This window comes from Molossus molossus, unplaced genomic scaffold, assembly GCF_014108415.1.
Source record: "Molossus molossus isolate mMolMol1 unplaced genomic scaffold, mMolMol1.p scaffold_m16_p_2, whole genome shotgun sequence".
Taxonomy (NCBI): domain Eukaryota; kingdom Metazoa; phylum Chordata; class Mammalia; order Chiroptera; family Molossidae; genus Molossus; species Molossus molossus.
Genome location: NW_023425355.1, coordinates 70,942,140 through 70,958,784, shown reverse-complemented (window position 1 = coordinate 70,958,784; position 16,645 = coordinate 70,942,140). Strand labels below are relative to the sequence as shown.

Genomic DNA, 16,645 nt, shown 5'->3' with positions numbered 1-16,645 from the left:
AAAAAAAGTTCTGTGGTTTATCTCTTCCCTCCCACCACCACCCCCTCTTCTGAGGGTTGTCAGTCTGTACCTTACTTCCACGTCTCTGGGTCTACCCTATTCCTCAGACTGTTATGTTCATTATATTCCACAAATAAGTGAGATCATATGGTATTTGTTTTTTTCTGCTTGGCTTGTTTCGCTTAGGATAAACTTTCCAGGTTCCTCCATGTCGTCTCAAAGGATAAGAGATCTTTCTTTCTTACAGCTGCATAGTACTCCATTATGTACATGTACCACAGCTTTTTTATCCATTCGTCTACTGATGGACACTTAGGCTGTTTCCAGATCTTAGCTATTGTAAATAGTGCTGCTATGAACATGGGGGTACATATATTCTTTCAGGCTTCTTAGGGTATATTCTTAGAAGTAGGATCACTGGGTCAAATGGCAGTTTAGTGGTGTTGAGCATATTCACAAGATTGAGCAACCATCACCACTCTCTAATTCCAGAACATTTCATCATCCCCCAAAACAAAGCCATGGACATTAGCAGTTACTCTCCATTTCCTACCAATCCTACCAGCCCTGATAACCACTATCTGAGTTCTAGCTCTATGGATTTGCCTATACTGGACATTTCACATGGATAGAATCGTAAACTTTTTAGCCCTTTGACTTGTTTCACTTTATGTAATGTTTCCAAGGTTCATCCATGCTGTAGCATGCATTAATATTTCAATCCTTTTCATTTCTGAATATTATTTCATTGTATGGATGTAACACATTTGACTATTAATTTATCAGTTGATTGATATAGGGATTATTTCCACTTTTTGGCTATTATAAATAATGTTTCTATGAACATTTACATCTGGTAAACTTTTAAAACTACCAAATTTCCAGGTCTTACCTCAGAGCAATGGCATAAAAGTACCTGAGGATGGGGAATAGGTGGTGTCTGGATGTTCTTTTAAAAAATGAAATTTACCAAGTGATTCTAATCAACAGCCAGAGTTGAGAATCACTGGGCTACATATCCCTAAGAGAGTGATATTAAAATATGGTACCTGAACCAGTAGTAATACAAATTTTCAAGCACTACCCCACATTTATTCAAGGAGACTATCTGGGGGATACACCCACCAACTGTACTTTAATAAGCTCTCTTGGCAATTCTGATGCATATTCAAGTTCAAGAACCACTGTGTATCACATTTCCACCTTAACATCCCCCCAAATCTGAATTTCAAAAACATTTGGGGCCTTCCATTTTTAGTAAGATGGAGTAGATATGCTTTCCCATATCCCTTCCACTAAGTACACATAAAACTCTAGAGATTATCTATAAAACAAACCCAGAAGACACTGAAGGATGAAAAAAAAAAAAAAAAAAAAAAAGGCAGATGGAGTAGGAACCCCTAGACCCAAGGAACCAAACAATGGTGCATTTTCTGTTTTCTTTTGCTTTCTCTATCCCAAAATGTCAAAAGGCACAGACAGAAGAGCCCAAATGAAAACCTGCTCTCTCTAGCCAAATGACATAGAGAGGGGCAGCCTAACAAGGCAGAAACCTTTCAGACAATAACTGCTCTACTCCAGTCAAACCCCACAGAAAATATTGTTCCCCAACCCAATCATGCTAGTGAAGTCCTAGTGTGGAACCTAGATGTCCAAATGCAACGGGCTATAGCAAGGTGTTCTGATCCTCCTTCTAGGGTGGGATCAGAGAAAGCCTAGTGAAGAGTCATGACTTTACTATTGCCCAGTGAAAAATAGGTCACCTCACATCATCCACATTTCTCCAACATCAATGAAGGCTATGGCAGAGCAGTAACAAGGTGTTTGAACCTTTCCCAACCAAAAATATTTTACTGGAGACCATGTGAGGAGCCAGAACATTTTGTATTGTGTTGCAAGACTCTGGCTCTTATTTAAACTTTCTATTTTAGCTGTTTTTATCTGTCAGGAGAGGACACTGATTCCTTACTGACAGGTAGAGGTAGAAGTCTAAGTTCTCTCCACTTGGGCTCCATTGACATCTAAGGTGGCTCATTACAATTATGGAGAGATATCCATTCGGGGAGCGTAAATAAGCAGGAAATAATAAAAGGAGTATCAGATTATCAGGAAGGAAGAATAAGAGAATGAACAAAAATATGGGTAAATACAAAAAAATTAATCTCTTTTTTTTTGTTTTCTAAATTGTTTGATGATTGAAACAAAAATTATAACATTACCTTGAACTTGTTGTCAATTACTTAAGACAATTATATGATAAATGGGGGAACACAAAAAGGACATAAAGGAGATAAAGTTTCTATACTCACCTGAACTGTTAAAATTATGATACTAGTAGACTATAATAAATTATGTACAAATACATGGTGTAATACCTAGAGCAGCTACTAAAAAGCTGTATGAAGAGATATACTTTAAAAACCCACTTTTTGAAATTGAATTTATTGGGGTGACATTGGTTAATAAAATTTTATAGGTTTCAGGTATACAATTCTATAATACATCAACTATATATTGTATTGTGTGTTCACTACAGGAAGTCAAGTCTCCTTTCATCACCATTTATCTCCCGTTTACCCTCTCCTACCTCCCCCCATTTCTCTTCCCTCTGGTAATCACCACACTGTTGTCTGTTATTTGCTTAATCCCTTCACGTTTTCACCCAGTCCCTCAACCCCTCCCCTGTGACAGCTGGCCATCTATTCTCTGTATCTATGGGTCTGTTTCTATTTTGTTTGTCAGCTTATTTTTTTCATTAGATTCCACATATAAGTGAAATCATGGTATTTGTCTTTCTCCAGCTGGCTTATTTCACTTAGCATAACACTCTCTGGGTCCATTCATGCTGTTGGAAAAGGTAAGTTATCTATAACTCAAAATAGAATTCTAAAAAATGTTCAAATAATCTATAGGAAGACAGAAGCAATAAAATAGAAATGTTTCAGGGTCAGAGGGTCATTACATAATGATAAAAGAGCGAATTTGCTAAGAATCATTTTTAAGGGGGAGTGGAAGGGGGGTAGAGGGAAAGAGAGAGAGAAAGAATGTGAGAGAGACACATTGACTGGTTGTCTCCCTCACACACCCCGACTGGGGCTGGGAATCAAACCTGCAACCCAGGAAACTGCTCTTCACCAGGAATGAAACCTGCGACCCTTGGGTGCCTGGCCAATGCTCTAACCCCTGAACCACACCAGCCAGGGCTTTGCTAAGAATCTTAAATGTGTATGCACAAAATGGCAAAGCTGAGAAATTTTTAAAGCAAACTATGATAGAACAAAAAGAAAAATCAGATCTACATTTATAGTTGAAATGTCAACACTACTTTCTCAACAATTGGTAGAACAAATAGGCAGAATATCAGCAAAGCATACCATCAACCGAAGGATCTAATCAACATTTATAGAATGCTCCATGCAATGACAGCAGAACGTACATTCTTTTCAAGCACTCATGGAATATAACCCCGAGATAGACCATACCTTGGGCCAGAAAATGAACCTCAACTAATTTAAAAGAATTGAAAGCATAGGGAGTTTGTTATCTGATCACAACCGAATCAAACTAGAAATTAATAAGAGAAAGTAACAGAAAATTTTCTGAACACTTGGAAACTACACACCACACTTCTAAATAATCCATAGATCAAAGAAGTCTCAGGGGAAATTAAAAATACATTGAAATAAATAAAAATGAAAATATAATATATCATGATTTTTGAGAACCAACTAAAGCAGTGTTAAGGGGGAAATTTATGGCACTAAATGCTTACATTAGAAAAGAAGAAAAGTATCGTAAACAATGCTGCAATGGACATAGAGGTGATATATCTTTTCGAAATAGTGTTTTTGTTTGCTTAGGATAAAACTATCAAATCAATAATCTAAGCTTCTGCTTGAAGAACCCAGAAGAAAAGAGCAAAATAAACCCAAAGCAAAGAGAAGGATGGCAATAATAAAGAAATCAATGAAACTAAAAATAGAAGAAAAAAAATTACAGAAAATGATTGAATGAAGAAATCAGTTCTTTGAAAAACTGTTGATTAACAAATTTCTAGCCATACTATAAAAAGAGAAATGACAAATTACTAATATCAGGAATGAAACAGGATATCACTACAAAAAGGAGGAATATTTGTAAAACAACAAATTAATAAAAAATTTAAAATAGGATAATAAGAGAATACTAAAAATAACTACACACAGAAATTTGACAACCTTGATAAAATGGACCAATTCCTTGAAAAGCACAAACAACCAAAACTCACTCAATATGAAATAAATCATTTGAATAGCAATATCACAAAGAAGAAAATTGACATTTTAACTTTAAATCTCCCTAAAAAGACACCTCTTGGCCCAGATGATTTCACTAAAATATTTTACCAAACATTTAATGAACAATTAACAATAATAATCTACCACATATTCCAGAAAATAGAAGAGGGAACACTTTTCAACTTATTTTATGGGGCCAGTTCTAGTCAAATATCAAAACAAGCCCTGGGCCTGCAGACCAGAGAGTCCCGAGTTCGGTTCCTGCTAAGGGCATGTACCTCGGTTGCAGTTTGTCCCCGGCCCGGTTGGGGTCTTGTGGGTGGCAGCCATTCGATGTGTCTCTCTCACATAGATGTTTCTCTCTCTCTTTTCCTCCCTTTCTCCCTCCTTCTCTGTCTGAAGATAAGTGCAAAAATGTCCTCGGGTGAGGATAAAAGAATAAAAGTGACAAAGACATTACAGAAACAAAAACTACAGACTAATATCCCTCATGAATTTAAATGCAAAAATACTCAAGAAAATTATAAATAAGTTTGGATTATTATAGTGGATTCTACTGATTCATTTTACAAAAAACCATTGGCTCAGCATTGCATCTCTGGAATAAAACTCATTTGGTTATAACATAGAATTGTTATATATTGCTGAATTCTATTTGCTTATATTTTCTTGAGTATTTTTGCATTACAGCATTGTAGGGGAGGGGAAAGCTGGACACAAATATCTGAACATTAATGTATAATACAGGGGATGACATAGCAGAGATATTTAGGTAGAAAATATGAAATTGCTGATATTCAAACAGTCTATTAGGCTGTGAGCTCCTTGATTTATTCTTTCTTTTTGTAATCAACTGCATCACCTAGAACAAGGTTCTGTACCCCTATTTGTTGGTAGTGTCCCATCACTAGGACCCATGGATCTCAGATTGTAGTGTTTCAAAGAGCCATGGAGGATGCCTGTTTCAGTGCAGATCCATGGGCTTCATCTCAAAACTCTGGGTGTAGAATCCAGAAGTCTGCATTTAACAAGCTTCCCAGCAGATTCAGGCACCTAGAGGACCGCACATTTAGAACCTCTGGTTGGCGTTGAAGCGTTCAGTCAAGGGTAAGGATGTGTAAATAATCACAGGTGTCCAAGCCTTAGTATGTCTGGCAGTATTCTTTCTAATGAAGCATCTCAACCTTGATAACACAATTAGAATCACCTTGGGAACCTAAAAAAAATTCCACATGCCTGGACCACACACTGGAACAATCAAAACTGAATGTTTTGAAGAGGAAAACCCAGGGCGTCAGTCATTTTTAAAACTCCCCAAATAATTCCATTGTGAAGCCATGTTTGGGAAACACAGTAAAAATAAAAAGGGCAATGACCTAATCAGGATTTAGTTTAAAATAGTGAGAAGGCAGAGAGAAGCAATGTGATCAGATCAGGGTGGTACATCTTGGTACTTGGTAGGTTTCTAATGGTGGGAGTGGAGATAAATTAGGTAGAGCCACTGCTACAGCTCAAGTTCTGGAGCATCACTACAGCCTTGACATTATATTTCAAGAGTCATTTGCTCCACTAGAATGTGAACACTGTGACGGCAGAACTGTTTTTCGTGTTCCCTATTATATTCCCAGTACCCAGTGCCAGTTATGTATTTGTAGCACTAACTAAAGCATGAGTCCCATTTGGGGCCCATCTGCCTCAGCCTCACCTGGGGCACTTCTTAAAACAACAGATGTCTTTCATTATTACACTATTGCTCTTCTCTCTATTTTATCAGAGTTCCCTTGTCTCTTTCGTTAGGCCAGTCTTCATAGCATCCTCCAAAGTACTAATTACAAAACTCTCTCAAGGTAGTTAGCAGGATAAGAGTATTCATTAATTCACTCACTAGATGTTTATTTCCTAAGTGAGTGCTAGACCCTGGAGAAACATCATTCTAGCAGGGAGTACAGACAATAAACAAATGAACAAAGTAATAAGTATATAACTTTATTTTCCCCCCAAATCAATATGAGGCTTTTATTGCATCTTTAAAATATCACAAATAAGTGTGAAAATCATTTGGTATCTTGGTGTTTTTATAGATGGACAACTTAGATCTTATTCATCAGCCTGCTATACTGTTCCTTCTTCAGAAACACAGATACCATCCAAATTTTTTCTGATATCCTTGTTTTTAACTGTTGTGGCTTGCTGAATCAAAGCAGCTGAATTTGATACAAGTTCAATGTCATTTCCTTCAAGAATTAACTCATCTTGCTGGGCTTCAGATACTGAATAAGCAACACCTGATCTCATCTGAACTCTGTGGATGTATTTTTTGCCCAAGAAATTTCTGATTTCAACAAGAGAACCATTCTCCTGAATAATGATGTTGATGGGAAAGTGAGTGTACACAGACCTCATCTTGTAATGGAAGCCCAGTGTAACACCCTTGATCATGTTCTGTATGTGACTGTAGATGGTGTGAGTTGTAGCCAGTTTCTTTCTATTTCCCCACCATTTGTCAACCCGGAGCCTCTTCTTTTTCTTTCCAAGAAGACAGTTCTACATTGATGATGTTGAAATCCCTCCGCAGGGTGCCTCTGTGGCCCTTCTCAAAAACTGTGCGTTCCTTCAGAGTGATGTCCACATTTTCTGGGATGTTCACAGTCAAATTTCTGAGAATGGGCTTCATTCTCACAGTAGATGCAGCAAAGAGCATAAGTATATAACTTTAAATCATGAGAAGTTTCTTGGAAAAAAAAATAAACAACATGATGTGCTATAAAGAATGAATAACAGGATAACCTAATAGACAGGAGAATCAGGGAAGGCCTTTCTATGAAAGTGACATTCCAGCAGATTTTTAGAATGTATGAGAGTTATTCAGTTGAAGAAGGACAGAGAAGAATTTTGTAGGCAGAAGAAAGAGCCTACATGGGTGCCCAGAGCAAAAAAACGTTTGGTGCTTTTGACCTGAAAGTAGGCCCAAAGTAGCCTGAATACAATAATTAGTGGCAGAGTAGATGGTGAGAAAGGCAGGGACAGTTCACGTGAGGCTTTGTAAAAGAAAGGAAAGAACTTGGACTTCTTTCTGAAAGTTGTGGGAAGCCATTGAAAGGTCTGAGCAGGGAAATGGCATCATTTTATTGACACAGTTGCTGTGTAGACAAAAGATTGTAGAAGAGCAGAGTGGGAAACAATAACTCCACACAGGAGGCTCCTAGTTTACTCCAGATAAAGTAATGGAGGTGGGGAGAAGTAGATGATTTGGGATGCTGAACTGAGTCTTTTTCCCCATCCTGACTCTCTCTATACTCTGAGAGTGAGAAATCACATGAAGCTCCATGTTAGGACACAGGGGCACATACATGTAAGGGTAGAAATACTCTGGGGTGAGAGGGATTGTCTCGGGTGCACCAGAACAGACCACAGGTGGTGATAGCCTTGCTTCAACCTTTTCAGTTGGAAGGAAACAAGCACCTTAGGTAAAATCAATAACAAACGGATTCTTTTGAAATCACAATTGGTCTATTGGTTCATTAATTTACTGTAATTTCTTATTGAGGTACAAGTTAATTCAATTAAAGGCACAGATTTTTTTGAAATTATTTTTATTAATTTGTTTTTGTTACGGATGCTTCTCCTTTTCCCCCTATTGACACCCTCCTCCCCACCCCACCCCGCCCCATCCCCAGCTTTGTTTTCGATGTCCATTGGTTACGTGTACATGCATATAAGTTCTGTGGTTTATCTCTTCCCCCCAACATCCCCTCTTCTGAGGTTTGTCAGTCTGTATACCCTACCTCTATGTCTCTGAGTCAATTTCGTTCATCAGTTTCTTTAGTTCATTATATTCCACAAATAAGTGAGATAATGGGATATTTGTCTTTCTCTGCCTGGCTTGTTTCACTTAGCATAACACTCTCCGGGTCCCTCCATGTCATCTCAAAAGATAAGAGACCTTTCATTCTCACAGCTGTATAGTACTCCACTGTGTACATGTGCCACAGCTTTTTTATCCATTCTTCTACTGATGGACATTTGGGCTGTTTTCAGATCTATTGTAAATAGTGCTGCTATGAACATAGGGGTACATACATTCTTTCTAATTGGTGTTTCAGGCTTCTTAGGATAGATTCCTAGAAGTCGGATCACTGGGTCAAATGGAAGTTCAATTTTTAATTTTTGGAGGTAACACCATAGTGTTTTCCACAAAGGCTGCACCAGTCTGCATTCCCACCAGAAGTGTACTAGAGTCCCCTTTTCTCCACATGCTCGCCAACACTTGTATGATGATTTGTTAATGGCGGCCATTCTAGGAGGTGTGAAGTGATACCTCATAGTTGTTTTAATTTGCATCTCTCTGATTAGTGATGTTGAGCATTTCTTCATATGTCTCTTGGCCATTTGTATGTTTTTTTTGGAGCGGTGTCTATTTAGTTCCTATGTCCATTTTTAATTGGATTCTTTGTCTTCATTTTGTTGAGTTGTATGAGTACTTTATATATTTTGGAAATTAACCCCTTATATGATATTTCTTTGGCAATTATGGTCTCCCATATAGTGGGTTTCCTTTCCATTTTGATGGTCGTTTCTTTTGCTGTGCAAAAGCTTTGGAGTTTGATGTAGTCCCATGTGTTCATTTTTTCCTTTGTTTCTCTTGCCTTAGGTCTTGTATCAGTAAAAATTCTGCTGCGTATGATGTCTGAAATTTTGTTGCCTACATTTTCTTCTAGAATTTTTATGAATTCATGAGTCACATTTAAGTTTTTTTATCCATTTTGAGTTTGTTTTTGTGTGTGGTGTAAGTTGATGGTATAGTTTCATTTTTTTTGCATGTAACTCTCCAATTTTCCCAACATCATTTTTTTTCAAGAAGGTATTCTTTATTTTTTTTAATCTTTATTGTTGAATGTATTACAGATGTTCCTCATTTTTTCCCCCATTGACCCCCTCCTCCCCACTCTCGCCCCCCTCCCACCTTTTCGCACACTGTTGTCTGTGTTTATTGGTTATGCATATAAGTTGTTTGGGTTAATTCTTCCCACCGCCCAACCCCCTTCCCTTTGAGGTTTGTCAGTCTACCAACCAATTTCTACTTCTTAATCCTTTCACCTTTTTCACCCATTCCCCCAAACCCCCTCCCATCTGGCAACCAACAAAATGTTCTCTGTATCTATGAGAATGTTTCTGTTCTCATTTTGTTTCATTTTGTCTCATTTTCTGTTCATTTTGTTTGCAGATTCAATTGTCGATAGATATGTATTCATTGCCATTTTGTTTGTTCATATATTTTATCTTTTTCTTCAAAAAGAACCTTCATCATTCCATATAATAACAGTTTGGTGGTGATGAACTCCTTTAACTTTTTCTTGTCTGGGAAACTCTTTATATGGCCATTGATTCTAAATGACAGCTTTGCAGGATAGAGTAACCTTGGTTGTAGGTTCTTGCTCTTTATCACTCTGAATATTTCTTGCCACTCCCTTCTGGCCTGCAAAGTTTCTTTTGAGAAATCAGCTGACAGTCTTATGGGAATTCCCTTGTAGGTAACAAACTGCTTCTCTCTTGCTGCTTTTAAGATTCTCTTTGTCTTGAACCTTTTGCATTTTGATGACGATGTGTCTTGGTATGGGCCTCTTGGGGTTCATCTTGTTTGCAACTCTCTGTGCTTCCTGGACATGTATGTCTGCTTCCTTCACCAAGTTAGGGAAGTTTTCTGCCATTATTGTTTCAAATAGGTTTTTGATTTCTTGTTCTCTCTCTTCTCCATCTGGCACCCCCAAGATGCAAATGTTGGCACGTTTGAAGTTGTCCCAGAGGCTCCTTACACTATCCTCATTTTTTTTTTTTTGGGGGGGGGAGTGTTCTTTTTTCTTTTGTACTAGCCTGCTCCTATCACTTTGTCCTGATTGAATAAACAAAAGGCCAAATATGAAGCTTTCCGAGGCAACCTGAGGAAGTACCAGCTGGCCTGATACTCCTCTAAATGAATGTGTCCTCTAAGCAAATTTGTTAGTTTTTAGAACTTAGATAATAGAATGAATAGCAGGATAGATGTATGCTGACCCAGTTCACCCAGTTCCCTTTCCCCTCAGCTCCCTCCCACCTCCGTTTCCTCCTGCCCATTGCTAATTACCTCCGCTTCTGTACTTGCTTGCTTCCTCTTCCCCAAGGCCAACAAGAAATGCCAGCTGCAGAAGTTTGTAAGAAACCCCCTATAAAATAAAAAATCAACTGAAAGTTGGGGCTGATCTCCGAGAACTGGGGATCAGTCGCTGGCCGGCTTTGCTCTCTATTTGGCTTTAATTTGGCTCTGGTGGTCTCTCGGTTCTCTCGCGCCACAACACTTTTTGCTGTTCTGATTGGGTGTTTTTGCTTCATTATATTCCAAATCGATAGTTTGCTTCTTGGCTTTACCTCCTCTACTATTGAATCTGTATAAATTATTCTTTATTTCACTTACTGCCTCCTTCATTTCTGACTGTGCATCCTTCATTTCTGACTGGTCCTTTTTTATGCTCTTGAGGCCCTAAGTTAGCTGAGGTTCTCACTAAAATCATTGAGCATCCTTATAAGCAATATTTTGAACTCAGCATCTGTTAGGTTGCTTATCTCCATTTCACTTAGTTCTTTTCCTGGGGTTTTGTTCTGTTCTTTCATTTGGGACCTCTTTCTTTGTCTCCTCATTTTGGCTGCCTCTCTGTGTTTGTTTCTGTGTATTAATGAGAGTTATGGGGCTATCTGAGACCAGATGCTGCTTGTTTGACAGAATTTAGGAAAACCTGAAGCAGGACCCAAGACAGACCAATCCTATGGTTAAGCAACTAGCAACAGCTTGGGTGGGCCTGAAACTTGGGTGGGGCGGGGCCTCAGGGAATCACCACGGTGGGGCAACTAGTGTGAGCCAGGTTGCTGGAGTCCCAGATATGGCGGCTGTCCCAGGGAAGGGCTCACCAAAGGAACAAAGCCCCCTCTCCAGCCCTTGCTCCAATTCCAAACAGCTCAGTTTTCCCCTGTATGTCTCCAGCACCCTTTGAGCTGCCTCCCCTCCAAGCTTAGAGGGAGTGAGCCCGGTAAGTCCATGCGCGAGCCCTTTAAGAGGAGCTGCCTGGGGCTCCAGCCGCCTCAGCCACCCTGAGCCTCAGTTCCCGCTGGTTTTTCCAGCCAGAAGTTATGAGTACTTCTCTTCCTGGCACTGGAACTCTGAGTGGGGCATCTGGTGTGGGACAGGTACCCCTCAGTCCTCAGGGAGGACCTTCCCAGCTGAAGTAGCCTCCTGAATTTTATCCACCACACATGGGTGTGGGACCAGCCCCTCCACCTCTGCCCCTCCTACCAGTCTTGATGTGGCTGCTTCTTTAATTTTGTAGTTGTAGGAATTCCATTCAGCTTGATTTCAGGCAGTTTTGAATAATGGTTGTTCTGTAGTTTAGTTGTAACTTTGATGTGGTTGTGTCCCAACATCACTTATTGAAGAGACTGTCTTGACTCCACTGTATGAATTTGCCACCTTTGTCAAATATTAATTGAGCATATTGTCTTGGGTCAATTTTTGGGTTCTCTATTTTGTTCCATTGATCTATCTGCCTCTTCTTGTGCCAGTACCAAGCTGTTTTGATTACAGTGGCTTTGTAGTATAACCTGGTATCTGGTAATGTGATTCCTCCTACTTTGTTCTTTTTCAAGATTGCTGTGGCTATTTGGGGTCTTTTTTGGTTCCATATAAACTTTTAGAGTGTTTGTTCTGGTTCTGTGAAATATGTTGTTGGTATTTTGATAAGGCACAGGTCTTAAGTGTACAGTTTTATCTTTTGAAAAAATGTATACACCCATGTTGCTATTAGTAATCCCAGAAAGTCCCTGTGTACCTCCTTCCAATCACTCTCCACTTGCTCATGGTGAAATATATCACCATTGATTATTTTTACCTGTTCTTTAACTTTATATAAATGGAATCATATGGTATATAAATGGAATCATACGGTATATATTCTTTTGTGTCTGGCTTTTTTCATCCATCATAATGTTAAGATTCATCTAATATTCTGTGTGTATCAGCAGTCCATTTTTTTTCTATTGCTTAATAACATTTCGTTGTATGAGTAAAACACAATTTATCTATTCTCCTGTTAATGTGCATTTGAATAGTTTTCCATTGGTTAATTTTCACTCTGGCTCCAGTTTCATCAGTAGACTAAGATACAGCTTCAATTCATTTTCTAGCCTTACCCCATTTTCTCCTTCAAATTTCCACTCATTCTTACATATTTACCTTACTATTCTTCAATTCCCTTCATGAAAATCTTTTAAACTTTTCTATGGGAATACTCTTCTGTTTTGATCCAAAACAGTTCCAGTTATACATTTTTCAGGCGTCCTCATATTCTCACTTCAGTTGTGTGTATCCCTAGAAAGCAAGTGATAAAAGTCAGCTAGCTTCTTTTTTGTTTGTTTGTTTTTACTATAAAAATACATACAAATTTTAATTAAAAATTTTTTGTCTTGCCCTGGCCAGTTTGGCTCAGCGGTTAGAGTGTCGGCCTGCGGTTCGGAGAGACCCGGGTTCGGTTCCCGCTAAGGGCACGTACTTCGGTTGCAGTTTGTCCCCGGCCCTGGTTGGTCGTGCGGGTGGCAGCCACTCGATGTGTCCCTTCATGTCGATGTTTCTCTCTCTCTCTCTCCCTTCCTCTCTCTCCCTCCCACTCTATCTGTACAAAAAATGGAAAAATGTCCTCGGGTGAGGATAAAAATAAATAAATAAATAAATAAATAAATAAATAAATAAAATTTTTTTGTCTTTACAGTTAAAAATGCACCATTTGGACAAATATTCAAACAAATTTTGTTTTGAAATATAAAAACGCAAATGTAACTAGCATTCTACATGCAGTGTAACAAAATGTAACAAACTACATGCAGAGCTAAAACTGGAAGCTGTTCCTACATCACTGATGTTTAAAAGCTCTCCTAGCTCCACCTGTAAATGAAAGTTAAGCAGAAATGTTGTTAGTGGACAGGCTCTTGCTTGATGCCCTCCAACTAAACTGTGGGCCTGACAACTTTCCTTTTGGCTATTTATGGTGTAGGTGCATCAGGTCCTTCATCTCAGCCAGGAAAGAATACAAGTCTTCGAAGTCTCTGGAAGGTGGAGACTAAAGTTACACGTTATTTTGTTAATCCAAGAGGGTCCTCACCAGGCTGACTTTTAAAGCATTTTATCTTGTGTTTAGAATTCTGTTTCATCATCACTTTCATCATCATCATCTTTCTCCTCCTCTTCCTCTTCTTCCTTCTTCTCCTTAAGCATTTTCAGATATTTACTAGCTAATATATTCTTTGGTAATATATCTGCAGGAAACTGTAGTTTCCGATTCCTCTGCAGCTTTTGATAAATCATTGTAAGTAAGTGCTTTCTTTTTTTTTTCCACGGCCATGTTTGTAGGAATAGGTGGCTAGATACTGAACAAAGAGTTCTGTAGCCTTGGCCGTGAGCACAAGGGCCTCCTTGTTGATGCTGGACACCTCCGGGGAGCTCTTCATGATGACCCAGATGAGGAACAGGGGCAGCTACAGGAGACGCTGCTCCCCACACTTATCCCTGTTCACGACCACCTCCTCCATCTTCCTGCCCCTCCCCCGCAGAGGCCTCTGAGATCTGCCAGAAGGTGGCTGTCCCACCCGGTCAGAGTGGGAGTCAGCTAGCTTCTTACTTAGAATATATTTCTTTCTGCAATAATAATTTGTAGATATGATAATAATTTAGGTAGGTGCTGAAGGCTGTGTCCCATTTGCAATTTTAATTTCCTATCTAATATAGCTGTTTCTCAAAACTGGTAAAATAAATTTTTAAAAAGCTTGCATTTTTCAAAACAAAAAAGTGAGAAAAGTGGTATTGTTTTACATTTTTGAAAATCTCTTTAATGTCTGGTATAACAAAAGGTCATTTCTCATATCTGCTTCTATGTTCAGTTGGCTGCCATATGTTGTTTTGGTTACAGTTTGTGAAGAGAATCAGGACTCATATAGATACGTATTTGGGGAAAAAAAGGAGTATTTTAATAACTTTTTCCTCTTTGATACCACACCATGTGTCAGGTAATCTGATAGCTCTGGGAACATTGGAGTCGTGGGGTTGGAGTAATTTGATTTTGGAGGTGTTGAATGAGCTATGTACTTTTCCTACAAATTCTAGTCCAGGCTTCAACCAGGGGAGGGATCTCAACCCTGATTCTATTGAAATTTGCAGTGGATCATTCTTTGTTACATGTGGGGAAGAGGTGTATGGATATTTAGTAGTATCTCTGGCCTCTACCCACTAGATGTCAGTAGCACCTCTCCCACAGTTGTGACAACTAATGATGTCTATAGACATTGCCATTGTCAAATATCACCTAGTGAGGCAAAGTCAATCCTGATTAAGAACCACTGAACTGGCACTCAAGAAAGACCCTCTGGCTGGTCTGAACAATTCAGGATAAAAGTTGTATAAGGAGATAACTTCACTTAAATTTTTCTGTTGGAAATACAAATGACAACAACAAAGATAACAGCTATCATTTACTAAGTGCTATTAGATACTTTGCAAATATTACTAATTAATATTACCATTTTACAGATAAGGAAATCAAAACTCAGAAAGATTAAATCACATGCCCAAGAGAGGAGCAGAGTTGGGATTAATATCTGTAAGTAACTAACTCCTAAATTTATGCTCTGAATCACCATAGTATTAATTTTGTTAAAACTGTAGTTTCCTCTACAGGATGTAAATATCTGACATAAATTGTATAGTTCTGTCTTATGACCTTATTGGGATAACATATTTTATTGGGATAAAACCATGCATGTGATTTTACATGGGAAATAGCATAGGGGGGGTGACTGACTTCTTGACCTAATACCTGAAATAGCTTTGAGATAAACACAATTGAAGCATTACTTTGATGGATTACAGAGACTTCTGAGGCAAGATCAAAGAAACATATGTATAAGGCCTTGAGGGACCAAATTACCCATCTCATTGGTTCTAGAAGCCATGGCAATAATTAATCAAGCAATCTTGTGAACGTGCTGGCAGAACTTTTTTGATACCTCTGATTATCTCCCTCAAGGGTAACAATACCACGTCTGATTGCCCCCAGACTTGGCTGTGAAGACCTTTGCTTTAGTTGAGGAGAAAAATGTTTGAGGGAATGTTAACCATGCCCTCTAACCTCTAAGTCAGGGTTCTTCCAACTGTCCATCACAACCCTTCAGGGGTCATGAAATCAATTTAGTGGATCATGAGCAATATTCAAAAACAAATGAAGAAGATCAGAGTAGAAAGCATCACAGAGCCTCACACATTATAAGCAGGACCAGTTATGGAATTTGAGAGCCCAGTGCAAAATGAAAATGTAAGCCTTTTTGATCAAAAAGCAGGAAAAAATGTGTTCTTAAAAGTATTCCAACGTTAAGCTTTTTCCTTTCTTCTGCATTATCTCTTTTGATTTGTCATAGTATATTTATTTGCTATTTATTATCATTCTAAGTAAAAAATAATAATTAACATGAATTTACCATATATCTTTTTATTTTATTTTATTTTATTCTCACCTGAGGACAATGTTGCATTCATCTTCAGACAGAGCGGGAAGGAAAGAGAGGGGAAGAGAAAAAGAGAGAAACATTGATGTGAGAGAGACACATTGAGTGGTTGCCACCCACACAACCCCAACCGGGGCTGGGGACAAAATGTAACCGAGGTTCGTGCCCCTAGTGGGGGCTGAACCTGGGACTCTCCAGTTTGCTGGCCGATGCTCTAACCGCTGAGCCAAACCGGCGAGGGCTTTACCATATATCTTTATGTTTTGTGATGCCAGTTTAAAATGCAAATATAATAGCATTTAACTTACATGCTCAATCACCAAAATTCCATAGTTCTTATTTTTCAGTTCATACATGTACATATATTAGGTATTTAGTTCTTAATTAGAACAGTGGGTACACTACATAAAACTAATTCAACTGTTTTTATTTCACTTCTTCTTACATGTACATTCTATCAACATTGTCTACCTTCAGCTTGCTGATGACTAAGGAAGGATGAAAGGGAAAGGGTTGGCTTATCTTTCCTTTTCCTTTGATGTCACCATTTTTAGCATAAGTTGTTAGCTAATACAGGAAAGGAACACAATAGGTTCTTTGGTCTTTGTGTTCCTCAGAACTCTATTGCATTCTTTCTGCACTGGAAACAATTCTGGTTGGAAAGGAAAGTGTGGCCTCTTTGGTTTGTCACCATCATCACTCCCTACACCACCACCACCACCTTATTCAACTGTAGATATAATACACTGAACTTGTCCTCACTTTGAGTCTTGCTGAACTCTCATGCATTGTGGGTT

The 16,645-nt window shown here is 38.6% G+C and overlaps 2 pseudogenes; both read right to left on the bottom strand.

Moving 5' to 3' along the window:
- Positions 1–6,374: 6,374 nt before the first annotated feature.
- On the bottom strand, positions 6,375–6,969 carry LOC118636473 (annotated as a pseudogene).
- A 6,519-nt stretch (positions 6,970–13,488) lies between these two features.
- Positions 13,489–13,883, bottom strand: LOC118635344 (annotated as a pseudogene).
- Positions 13,884–16,645: the final 2,762 nt, after the last annotated feature.